Source organism: Camelina sativa, chromosome 3 (assembly GCF_030686135.1).
Source record: "Camelina sativa cultivar CO46 ecotype springtype chromosome 3, ASM3068613v1".
Taxonomy (NCBI): Eukaryota; Viridiplantae; Streptophyta; class Magnoliopsida; order Brassicales; family Brassicaceae; genus Camelina; species Camelina sativa.
Window position 1 is genome coordinate 15,023,972 of NC_141882.1, and position 13,063 is coordinate 15,037,034.

Genomic DNA, 13,063 nt, shown 5'->3' on the forward strand with positions numbered 1-13,063 from the left:
GCATAATCATAAAATTCTATAGCAGCTACTTAAACCTTCTTGCGGTCTGAATAGTCTTGACATCTAAAGACTAACTCCATTTTCTTTTCCCACTCCAAGTAAGCATCTGGATCATTATTTCCATAAAGTGGTGGTATTTTCAACTTGATTCCTCTCAAATCATCATCATTTCTTCCTCTAACCTCTTTGTTTTGTCTTGGACGCCTTTGACCCTCACTAGACGAATTGCTTCTTTGGTTGTAGTAGTCGTCTTCTTCATTTCTGTTACGCCTAGGTCGATCTCTGCCCCTCCGATCGCGTTCCCCTTCAAGCTGTTGTTGAGGCTGTTGCGTTCTTTCAATCTGCTGGTGCATAGCCTCCATTTCAGTGCGAAACAACTGAGTAAAATGCCCCGTCAAAGCTTGCATTTGGATAGGCGAAAGACCTGCCACTTGTTCTCTTCTTGGGTTATTGTTTCCGGAGTTATCACCTTCATTAGAAGACATTTTTCCCTACAAAACTGAACAAACAGTTAGTAGTAAAATATCTCACTAATGTTTCTCTCAAGTGTTTCCCACAAGTGTTTCCCACAAGTGTTTCACTCAATCTCTCAAAATGTTCTCACAGTAGTGGTTTTCTCCAAAGTTCCAATAAACTAATCCCACTCAACTCAATGAGATACTAAAGTTTTTCAGTAAATTGTTACCTAAAAAGAAATAGAATGGAATAGATTGATGAAAGGAAATAAAATAAAATCAGTTTTTTTTTTTGTAGAATAGAACAGGTTCTTCTTCTTTTTTTTTTTTTTTTTTTTTTTTGCAGAACGAGGTTTTTTTTTTTCGTTCTTTTTTTTTTTTGAAAGGTTGAAGATGAAAAGATAGAAAATGAAAAGATAAAAGATGAAGAGATAGAAGATGAAAGAAAGAGATGAAAAGATAGATAGATGAGAAGTTGAAAGGTTTTGATTAGAAGAATACCAAAAGTCCTTGAGCGGGCTCTGATACCACTTGATGTGATCCTCCCAAGGAATCGACTCCCTAAGGTAGGTAGACTGATAATCCTAGAACTCTGATGGCTCGCGAAGCTGGATGATAAGGCTTGAGATAAATGTGAAAATCCTTATGCCCCAAACTCTCTTAAAACAAACCAAACAAAGCAAGGCGGTGGAACTTTAGATAGAAGCTTCGCGGAGACAGATGACAAGGCAGGAGACGAATCCCGAAAATCCTTGTGCCCTAGACTCTCTTGTAACGACTCTTCAATCCTCAGCTAGTGAATGGCAACGTCAAGTGCTGTGGAATCACTTGATATACCGAAAACTCTTTGATGTAACCCACCAAGGAGAAAGAACAAGTTCCAAAGGAACAAATGAGTTTACCACTCTCAAATAAAAGATAAAAGATTTCTTGATAGAATGATTTTCTCAAATGAGATTACATGTGTTTATATAGGGATAGAAAACTTGGTCACAAAGCCAAGTATTGATTATTCTTGAAACTAAAAACATTAAAGATACTAAGTTGAATGAAGACCAAAATCTTGGTGCATGTTTCCTTCCTCCAAAGTGATTTTTGGTGCATGTATCTCTTATTTTCGTCACTCTTCTTAGACCACAAAATAAAGTGATTATTTTGGGCTTTCTTGGGCTTGTATTAGGCTCAAAGTGGACTGGACTTGATAGATATCATCTCCAATCCAATTTCTCATGTTCTCTTTGCTCCAAATATCTTCAAATATCAACTGAACGACTCCAGCAAGCTGTTTGGTCCTTGCCCTTGTCATTGGTCTAACATGTACAAGCATAGCATCCTCAGGAACAAGCTCAGCTTCCACTTGATCATCCTCATTGCTTCCCATTATCATATTAGTTCGATATTTCCAAATCCAAAGATTGTGGAATATCCCGCAAATTCCTCCGCAAATCACCGGTTTGCGGTTTTGCCGCAAACACCATCTGGGCCGGCGACTTGTCTGCTCGTCGTCCCTTCCTACCAACCACCGTAAACGCCTCCTCTTGGCCAGCCATAGCTGTTACCTCTGTCCCCGTTTGCGTTATCATCGGAACCCAGACGCCTCCACCGGCACACTTACCTTCTCCACCGGAGCGCCCGTCTTATTCGTCGCTCTTTTAGGACATGCGTGGATCGAGTGACCATACATACCACACAGAGAACAGATTTTTGGTAGCCCCTCATATGCCACAAATTACCTCTCCCCATTCACAATCACCGAACCCTTCAGTGGTTGAGTTAGATTAACCTCCCCACACACCCTAGCAAAACGAGTTCGCTCACACTTGGTGGTTGTCGCATCTACCCGAAGAGGCGTCCCCAACCCACGCGCAATAGCAATAAGTATTGACCTATGATAGAAATTCAGCGGAAGATCAGACACCCTAACCCAAACCGGCGTTGTCACAATCTCATCTCGCGCCGGGTTAAACTCTGGTGATCAATCATTCACTAGCAAGCAATGACCAAACACCCTCCATGGTCCATCCGTTAACGCCGCCATATACTCCTCCTCTAAATCAAATCGGACCATAAAATACTGGCGAGGTAGATCCATGACCACCATGTCCCCACTTGGTTTCCACATCTCACGTAACTTTCGACTCATAACAGTGATGGGGACATGACTACCTAGAACTTTCACAATCATACAATTCTTCCACAACCCCCGCATCGCTTCAATCACTTCCTTCTCAACCATTATGACCGGTTCACCCGCTTCACCATCTGGGAACTCCAACCGGACTCTCTCTGTTACAAACGCATCATCCAGTACACTCTCTGGTAGCGGAACCCCTCCAGCAGTGCACCCCCGTACTTTGTCCACCCATCGACCTGGAGCATCCGGTGGATCCCCAGGAGGTCTCCCTTTCTCACCAATATCCATCATAGTCACCCCATGCTCATCTGTCACTCCACCCCCGTCGCAATCTCTCGCTAAATATTTATGTTAGAAATTCATTTTGCACCATATGTAGCACGAGGAGTCACACTCAATTCACTTTTATATTACCAATCAATAACACTCTTATTATGTTAGTGAGGTTTGGTTTAATATCTTTCTTTTCTTGACTATCACATTAATCAATAAAAAAGTAAATTTATTATGTACATCGATCTATCAGGTCTATCACTAAGATAAATACTTAGAGTGTGAATGGTTACAGCGGTTGGGGCGGATAAATAAATCTGCAGATCAGACCGTTTTTTATTTACTATTCATCATGTATAGTCCGCAGTGGTGCGGTTTACAGAAAACAGAAACAAAACCGCAGCGGACCAACTTCGGACCGCTTTTCCTTACAAATAGAGTTGGACCACTGCGTTTTGTTGTCCACACTTTGGGTTTGAATGGTAATTGCTGTCAGGGCGGCCAAATCCATCTGCGGTCTGGACCGCTCCATTTTTAAGGCGGACTAATGGCCACTGCGGACCAACTCTATTTGTATGCAAAAGCGGTCCACAGTTGGTCCGCTGCGGTCTTGTCTCTGCTTTATTTGGACCGCACCACTACGGACTACATTTGCTGAGAGTTTGAATGGTAATTGCGTCAGAGCGGCCAAATCCATCTGCGGTCTAGACCGCTCCATTTTTAAGGTGGACTAAAGACTGCTGCGGACCAACTCTATTTGTATGCAAAAGCGGTTCGCAGTTGGTCCGCTGCGGTCTTGTCTCTGCTTTATTTAGACCGCACCTCGGCGGACTATATTTGCTGAATGGTAAATAAAAAGTGGTTTAGTCCGCAGACAGATTTGTCCGCCCTGACCGCTGCAACCATTCACACCCCGAATGGTAAATGAAAAGCGGTCCAGTCCGCATATGGATTTGTCCGCCCCAACCGCTGCAACCATTCATACCCTTAAAACAGAGCGCTTTGGTTCGCAGACAAATTTGTCCGCCCCAACCGCAGTTACCATTCAAATATTTAGGTTCATCCCTAGGGGTGAACCTTTGTATTCACCCCCTCCTCTCTCAACTAATCAAAATATTCTATCTAATATTTTATTTAAAAAGTAAATTAAAATTAAACTAAAAAGCAAAACAAATTAAAAAACAATATACTTTTATTTAAAGAAAGTTAAATATTGACTTAGTTTATATTTTACAATTAAACTAGTTTATACAATCTGGTCATATGTATTGGCCCTGAAGTGAAAATACATACAACACAAGATAAGAACAAATTAAACATAGAAGAGGCAGTAAGTTCCAATACAATTATTTCCGGCTACTTCATCATCTGGACAGACGACCATCTCAGTCTTTAACTTCAATATAAAGTTTTTCTTGTTCAAGTCTTCATGGTCGACCGTATTTTTTTGATGAATCAATTACACATTCAAACAAAGATATAAAAAATTTAAGCAAATACATTTTAAAAAAAAAATGTTTCTAAACCATTTTGTTGTTATTAGTAGTTTAACCATCGTAGCTCTAAATAGTTACAATTTTCATATGAATTACAATAACGTCCATATATGTTCGAAAATGAATCTCTTTACCGATTGGAAACCAACAATAGCTAAGATAGATGGTAAAGTTGTTGGTTTAAAGTTTGATTAAAATCGTGAACCAAGAAATTAAGACCGAGTCTGGTTCACATCCAAAGAAAAGTAGCCAATCAAGACCACATAATATAGGCATATAGCCCAAATATAAGAAAAATATGTGAAATTTTAAGTTGTATTCAAAATATATTAATTTTATTTCATTTGATCATTTGATTTTTTTAAAAACCCTATTTAAATTTTATCTTGTAATACAATTTATTTGTATATTACATGATAATAATAATAGATTTTAATTTTATGCACTTAATCTTAATGTGCAATTGTATCAAATTTATATCTTACTTAATATTATTTAAAAAAAAAATTAATAAAACATAACTCTGAAAGAAAAAAATGAAAACTAATTTAATCTCATATTTGAAAAATAACAATACCTTAAATATATTTGTTTCATATTTTGTAATCTCATAGGTAATAGTGTTACTACTTGTCCAACTAATTTTAAATAAAATTATACTAACATTATCATAAATTAATCAAAATTTCAAAGACATTATTATGAGAAAAAATATTTGTTTATGTAAAGGAGAGTATCTACAATCCTTTTTATATTAGGATTAATAATAGTATAATTTATTTGATTATGGTATTATAGTAATTAATTATATAATTTCTTAATTTTTTCTTATATAATTAGTAATTTAAAATTAGGATTAGTATTATTTTTTATACACATATATGAACTTCCTTTTATAATTATTAAATTGTTTAACTTTTTAATTTCTTATAATTTACAAATATGTTAAAACAAAATTTTTGTAAAACACATAAAATCTTTAATTGTTAAAATTGACACGTGTCACGATCAAATGAATTACTAACTTTGAAAACCAAGGTTTATATAATAACATAATATTGAATACACTATCAAATCATTCACCGATTGAAAAATTTAAGAAAATTACATTAATTTCTTATTTTGATTATCTTATTTTTCTTATATTATGTTAATCACTAATTTTAACACATTAAACATTTTTGTACTTTAATCATTTTTCTGTATAAATTTCTTTTTACTATATGATTATAATAAATAATAATTGCAATTAAATTGCACATATTAATAGATAACTTTTCTATTAAAATTACTGATATAATATATTACTATTGGTTTTATATACTTTTCAAAAATATTAATTGTAATCCTTTTATTTTTCAGATTGTTTAATTTTTCTATAGTTATTAAATAATTTTTTTTTCACACATGTCAAAATATTATCGATATACTTGAAAAATGTCATGATTATATAAGTTACTACCTTTGAAAACTAAAATTTATATAATAAGATATGTTGCAATATTTACTTAGAAGGTAAACACTCATGTAAAACAAAACAGTAGTGATCAGTAAACTATGTCTTTGAATATCTCAACGATGATAAGAACAATATGCCAATACTATAATATGTTTTTCACTGTCCAAACTGGGTAAGAAAAGTAATTAAAAAGAAATCTTACAAAACAATCCTTAGAATCTAACTCTTATCAGTCTTTATGGAAGATAAACTAGAGCATGATGAGACCAATAAATGAATCTTGAGGAAAGTAGCAAACTTTCTCTAAATCCTCAATATTAAATGAAAGGATTTTTTTTCCACTAATCCACTTTCATTGTCGATATCTCTGATTCACTTCTCTCACTCTTTGATAGAACAAAATATAAGCAGATGAAGTCTTGATCTCGAATTCATTTACAACAGAAACACGACGATCATCAAAATAGTACCATTTGTTTGCATCCATCAACTGCATAAATAAAGAGCCCACACATTAGTTTTCATGTATTTGTCATTATAGACACATATTAGAAACGAAAAATTAAAATAGATTAAACCTTAGCGTAAGCAGTGTAGTGACCACCTCTCATGCCACCATAATGATTGCTAATGGCATATAGCTCATAAAGATATGACTTATGACCGTCTTTGCTCGTCATGTACTTGCTTAAATCTAAATCGTGAATTGGAAAATTCACAAATGTATGAATCTTACTCTTGAAATGTCTGCTATATGTAAATCGTTTTAGGTGGAACACAAGAATATCTGGCAACTTCCACAAGTCTAGCTTCTTATTCGCTTGTTTATGTTCTTTGCAACCAGGACAATACCACATATCATCTGATCTTAGAGGCTCTTCTGCTAGAAAGGCTTCCAAACATGAAAACAAAGATATTTCCTCTTGACTTGTCTTCTTCGCTAAAAAAATTGTTTTATGAACCTCAGGTAAATCATTCAAGTAGTTGGAATCATACTTTTCATGCAACTTTTTATTCCACTTGACTATAAACTTTGTAACACTACCAGGATTCACAATGGAATCGAACTCAAGTGGCTCAAGATTGAAAGAATGGTAATCTGGCATTAAAAGGCTGAAGGATAACGCTCTATCATCAACTGTATTCTCTTCCGTTCTAGTGTATCTAGATGATACACTTCCGGATGATTCATCTGCAACATCTGGATTCTGGCCATTCTCGTTTCTACTATGAATTATAGATGACATATCAATCCGACGTAGGGCTGACAACAATATAGGGATGCTTGCATCAATGTCAGTTCCACTAAGTGGTTCTTGATTGATATAAGTAACAAGGGGAGTTCCAAAATGCTTCAGGACTATGCCACAATCAGACATGTGAAATTTGAGAGCATTCATTAGAAATAGAACTCAAGAAGAAAAAACAAATTTTTGAATTTCAATTATAAAGTAAGCAAGCTGACTTTTGTTGCTCCATATGAAGAACTTCAAGCTTGACTTTTCCTGGTACTTTATGCGTATGGTTAAGTCGATATGCCACAATTTTGTCATTGTTTTTTATTGAACTAAGAAACTCCAGAGGATTCTCAAAATACTTGAAGACCTTGTGGTTATAAACCTAGGAGGACAAACATCAAATTTAACTCAGTCTTTTTTTACAAGATGTAAGGACAACACATATATGTAAGAAAAGGATTCCACCAAATTATTACCTCTGCGAGCAAAAGGCTTTCGTCATTGTTCAAACAACAAGCAATACCTAATGCATTACTGAGATCTCTACACGAACCATGTTTAGGAAGCCTTACAGTGTATGGCATCGGAAGATGGCTTCCATCACAAGAAATCACGGTAACAGTCATTGGTCGAGTGCGACTTGATGGTAACGGCAAAGATAAGTACATGAAGGGATCAAAGGTGATTGAGATTTTTCCACAATCTGGGCATACCAGTGTTGACTTGTATTGTCCCTGAAGTGAAAACACACACAACATAAACAAAGAAAGGCAAATACATTTTTTTTGTTAACAATAACTTCAAATATGTGTTAGGGGGGGAAGAGGTAATAAATGCTTACCTGACAAACATCAACTATCACCGAGTCATTTCGGGACTTGTGGTATTTCAACTTTTCTTCGGCTACTTCATCATCTGGACGACCATCTGAGTCTTTAGCTTCAATATAAGGTTTTAATTTTACTTTGTTCAAGTCTTCATGGAGCCCATCCAATAGGAAAGCCAGCAGTTCCTGAGCAATGAGCTAAAGGAGAAAATAAACAAAAAAAGGCATTAGCTAGTTTCCTGGGGTGAGAGGAAGTAATAAAGCCAAGAGATACAACAAGTTTTCTCCAACTATAAATTAATAAACACTATAAATTAATAAATTTTGCTGGTCCCAAGTCGGGCCAGTGTAAAAATTAACAATATTCGATAAGATAATAAGATAATAATTTTTTCGAAATCTCCTTATAAAATATGGTCCCAATAATATCATAAATTAATAATTATGTAAATTTATATATATATATATATATACTGATATAATAGTGTATGTTTCTCCTAAAGCTCAATTCTATAGAACAATTGTAATGTTGTATTTTCAACCTATAATAATATCTCTAAAATATTTTATAACATGTCATACAAATAATTAAAATTTAAAGTATTAATTTTTAGATATGCATCATTTACAATTTGATAATTTGACAGATTATTAAAATAGGAGAATTGATATTATTATTCATAGATTTGAATTTATGTGTCTCATGTGTATAAGTCAATTTATCTATAATATTTGTAATTTATTGTAAATAGTGCTTTCTAAATATTACAAGTTCAATTCCTAAACCATAAAATTTATAACATCCGAAAGTTTAATCTTATTTTGCTATAGTTGTTCCAATTCATAATTTTTTAAAAAATAAACAATTAAAAATATATCTATAAATTAATATCATTATTAATTTAGAATGTCTTAGTCCCAACATTATTAATTTATAGAGGTTTTACTGTATTAAGCATTCACCATAAAACATTAAGGAAAACATGACTTACTTGAGAATCATGTTGATTAAAACCACTAAATTGTGGAGCAAATAGAACTAATTTTTTCTTAAAATCACTTGGCGAAATTATATTATATCCAGTCGACCACAATTTCCTCAAAAGTTCACCAAATGCAAGTGCAAGCTCACCCTGCATTAGATATATTGATTCATTTCACTGGCTTTATATGAGAGAGGTTAGAAATAAAAACAACAAATTTTCAATTACTTACACGCATTCCTAAAGGATTGTCTGCATTTATGTCGGAGTTGTAGTCTTGTAGAAAATATTCAACAATAGGCGGTGTATGGGCCAGACACTGAAGAACACTATTCATGAAGCATGTATTTCCTAAATTCTGCAATCCTGCTTAACCTCTCTTGTCTCTTTTCTCAAAACTACTCAAAAAAACATCATCTTTCAAAGTATTTCTTTGAAAGAGTCTAAACCTGGAATCTTTGGAATGACCATTAGGTGCGGTTTCCCCATCAAACATTATACTCATAGCAACTGGCTTTGTAGGTTTTAGAGGTACCAATGCCAATTCAGTTTTAGTCAAGCTCATGTCAATTTGAGATGATATAGAACCATCCACTTCAAGAAGAATCTACACGGAATACACGAAAAAATGACAAACATAAATATATATATATATGGTCAAAAAAAAAATTCAAAACGAGATGTTGGTTCAATGACAATTTAAGAGCTCAAAAGCACAAAATAATTCACCATAAATAATGAGAATAAACATAGATCAACAACAAGAATAATATCCAAACCATCCAACAAAAAATTCATAAAAGAAATAAACTTTTAAGTACAAACAATAATAAAGGCAAAGGCAATCCATCAAAAAGTTGTATGTAACCGAGCGGGTTTTAAACACACACTTACGTTCTGGTTTAGTTGAAGGCATGACTCCACGCTTTTGTTAGATGAAGGATCCAAGAGTACATTTTTTTTCTTCTCGAAGTAATCCCAAATGCGAGCCTACTTACACAAATCAAATACAGAGCAACTAATACATCTCTAATTAATAAAAAGAACTGATTAAATATATCACCCCAAACAAAGAAAATGAATAAAACTTCAGCAAATACCTTATCTTTTGCTACCCCTCTTACATCACAAACTATCTCATAAAGTTTGCCTATAGAAGCCTGAAACATCAACGATTCATATGACACATAGTCTTTCCCTTAAACTCTCCAAATGGTATGCAGTAATTTGTTTGTTCACTGCCTAAAAAAACAGATATCTAAGGTAGAACGAGAGGACACAATACATGTTTGCTCAACCTTATGATGGTAATGGTGTCATCTCTACTGTCTGTCAACTTAAGACATAGTGGATAAACCTCTACATTAAAGTTCTTGTTGGAAAACCCTTGGCAGATAAATCTCCTTGGTATTGGAGGACCTCCTTTATACCTGAAATATATAGAAGCAAGAGGGCAACAATAATATATGTAAGAAAATTGGTTGATATCGTGTCAGTGTCATCATTAAAAAAATAAAACGTAATAAACAGGTGATTTATAACATAAATTAAAGTTCTATATTATGTTACTATATAGGACATATATATATTAGAAAATCATCATTCCACGAGTTTATTCCAAGCTTTTTAAGGAACGAGAGCGTATTCAACCCCTTCCTCCAACGTCATGCGAAGTTGAGGATCACTAGTGTCGCTTTCACTTTCAATAATATCATGATTGTCAATTGTTCCAGGCCCGGTAACTTTTGAAGTATCTCCACTGGGAAATTCTTCCGTTAGTATCCCAACAAATCTCTGCCAGCTTGTGTACCATCTGCACTAACAGATAAACATTAAGATACATTTCAAATCTAGGCTACGGATATATTATGTATAATACTAAGAGAAAAACATTCATTAAACAACCTCGTTAGAAGTAAAACAAGGAAATAAATATATAGTACCAGAGTAAAGATCATGCATAATGCTGATGACTAAATCATCATCAACCCATTTGCTAAAATAAAATCAAAATGATTACAAAGTAGTAGTACTATGGAAACTAGATGCATTAGGCAAATCTAGAACATGTCACATGTGATCTAAAAGTTCAAAGAAAACTAAAGAAAGATGACCTGTTTGAGATAACGAAATACAAGTTTCCATCTTTCAAATCAGCTTCAGCTTCGCTAATAAGCTCCGTCAAAATATGTTTCTCTTCCTCAGGAGTGCAGGGAAGCTCACAATCTCGGATGGATTCAGAATTAGGGATTGCCATAGTACTTGAATCAAACTACAATTTTTAAAAACCAAGATTCATAAAACTAAACCACACAAGCAATATTCAAAATTTTATATTCAGGATATGTCCAACGTACATCAAATCGCGATAATAATTTTTCCTCTGTCAAAGACAGACAAAGAAGTATTATAAATAAATAAATCTTATATTAGAGGAAAATGAAGAGAAAGAGAACAAACCACAACAGGAAAAAAAATGAGTAGAGATGATAGATAAGAAGAGAAGAAGAAACTCTGATCCCTTTTATCATGCATGTCTTCTTTGATCTTCGTCACTATCTTTTTCATTTAATTTTAATATTATTTATTATTATTATTAATGTCTCTATGATTTTATACTATGTATTTATTATTTTTTAAAAATTTATCTTTTTATAAAGAAGTTTTTATCTTAGAATTTATTAGATTTGGATTTGAGTTATAAACAGTAGGAATTATATTCCTTACCAGTATTGTTGTTACCTTAAGTTGGCTTGTCCTCTAATTGTTCTTATCTAGTTTGCGTAAATATAAACAAATTGATATATTTTTAATTATTTTTTTCAATTAAAAGTGGTATATATTTTAATTTTCCATGGAACAGAAATATACTTTTTAATAAAAATTGCCTTCTAGAATAATTTTTTCTTAATCTCTTTTGGAAGTTTGCACTACAGAGGCTAGAAGATGTATAATGGACAAGTAACTTTTTTTTGGTAAGAATAATGGACAAGTAACTATTTCTACAATTGTCTTATTTCCTGTTCAATAAGTTTGTCTTTTGATCTAATTAGTGAAAAAAATTGTCTTTGCTAAATTTTTAGGCATTTAAGTATATATATTTTTCTGTCTTAGAAACTGCATCATTCCATTTCAATTTACGTTCAACCAAAAACTTGTATTGCTATAAAGCACGCACGAAGATAATAAGACAAAAGTACACATCAAATTAGATTTTTGTTGATCATAAGGTTCCAAAAATATGCTCCTCATAATTTTTCTAAGGTACATTTGGATTGGTAACCACTACTAGTCATAAACTTAAGTATAGATAAGTTACTTAGGGCATCTTTATAGGGGAACACTTTTGGGTGTTCTTAGAGTAAAAATATTATGAAAATAATGTAAGATCATTAGTTTAGATCTTTTGTTAAGAAGTTAGTTATTGGGAGAACATGTGTAAGATCATAAGATTTAATAATATAATAATCTTAAACATATTACAATTTTAAAAACTTTAAAAAATTACATTTAAATTGCAAACTTAAAAAACTTTTACTAAAATTCAAAATACAATACCAAATTGAAATGAAACAAAAAACATTGTAAAAAAAAAACATTACTTAATTAAAGCACAAAAACATTTTATTTAATTAATACATTGATTATTAAAATTGCTCTTGAAAAAATTGGTTAAAACTATCATTATTTGGATCATAATGGTAGTGAAAATTGTTGGAAGAAGATGCCATAATAGAACAATAGAAAAAAAAAACAAAAAAAAACTTGCAATGAGAACTTTGATGATATGTTTTTAGTGAGAGAAGGAAATGTTTGTTTTTGATGAAATAAAACCTTGTGCTCTTCTCATTTATATAGAGGGATCATCAACTCTTGTGAAACATCAACTCTTGTGACTCTGTTAATTTTTGACTTTAAAACTAAAATCCAAACACACAAAATATCATCAGGGGTTTTGGATTGAGAAGTATATATCCAAAATACACAAAATACGATCATAGGTTCACTAGCCAATATGCCTACAATCATACCATTCACGGGTTCACCATCCCGGGTACATACCAAAAATCTTACAATCATACATAAAGCCAAAACAAATTTACTTACTAATCATGATAAGTACCACTACCATAACCATCATACCTAAGCAAACAACAACTACCAATTCAGGGGCCATTTGAAAGAATGGTTTCTTCTCT

General features: G+C 33.0%; 2 pseudogenes across 1 annotated transcript; both read right to left on the bottom strand.

The window, feature by feature from the left end:
• Positions 1-2,034: 2,034 nt before the first annotated feature.
• On the bottom strand, positions 2,035-2,880 carry LOC147946961 (uncharacterized; annotated as a pseudogene).
• Positions 2,881-6,023: 3,143 nt separating this feature from the next.
• Positions 6,024-11,412, bottom strand: LOC104777296 (putative ubiquitin carboxyl-terminal hydrolase 11; annotated as a pseudogene). Its single transcript, XR_015592913.1, has 13 exons — positions 11,325-11,412; positions 10,979-11,136; positions 10,466-10,677; positions 10,150-10,295; positions 9,965-10,024; positions 9,759-9,854; positions 9,097-9,471; positions 8,874-9,014; positions 7,897-8,079; positions 7,532-7,789; positions 7,283-7,437; positions 6,396-7,194; positions 6,024-6,307 (listed from the first exon to the last, which is right to left on the bottom strand). The product of XR_015592913.1 is annotated as a putative ubiquitin carboxyl-terminal hydrolase 11 (transcript).
• Between the last annotated feature and the right edge of the window lie 1,651 nt (positions 11,413-13,063).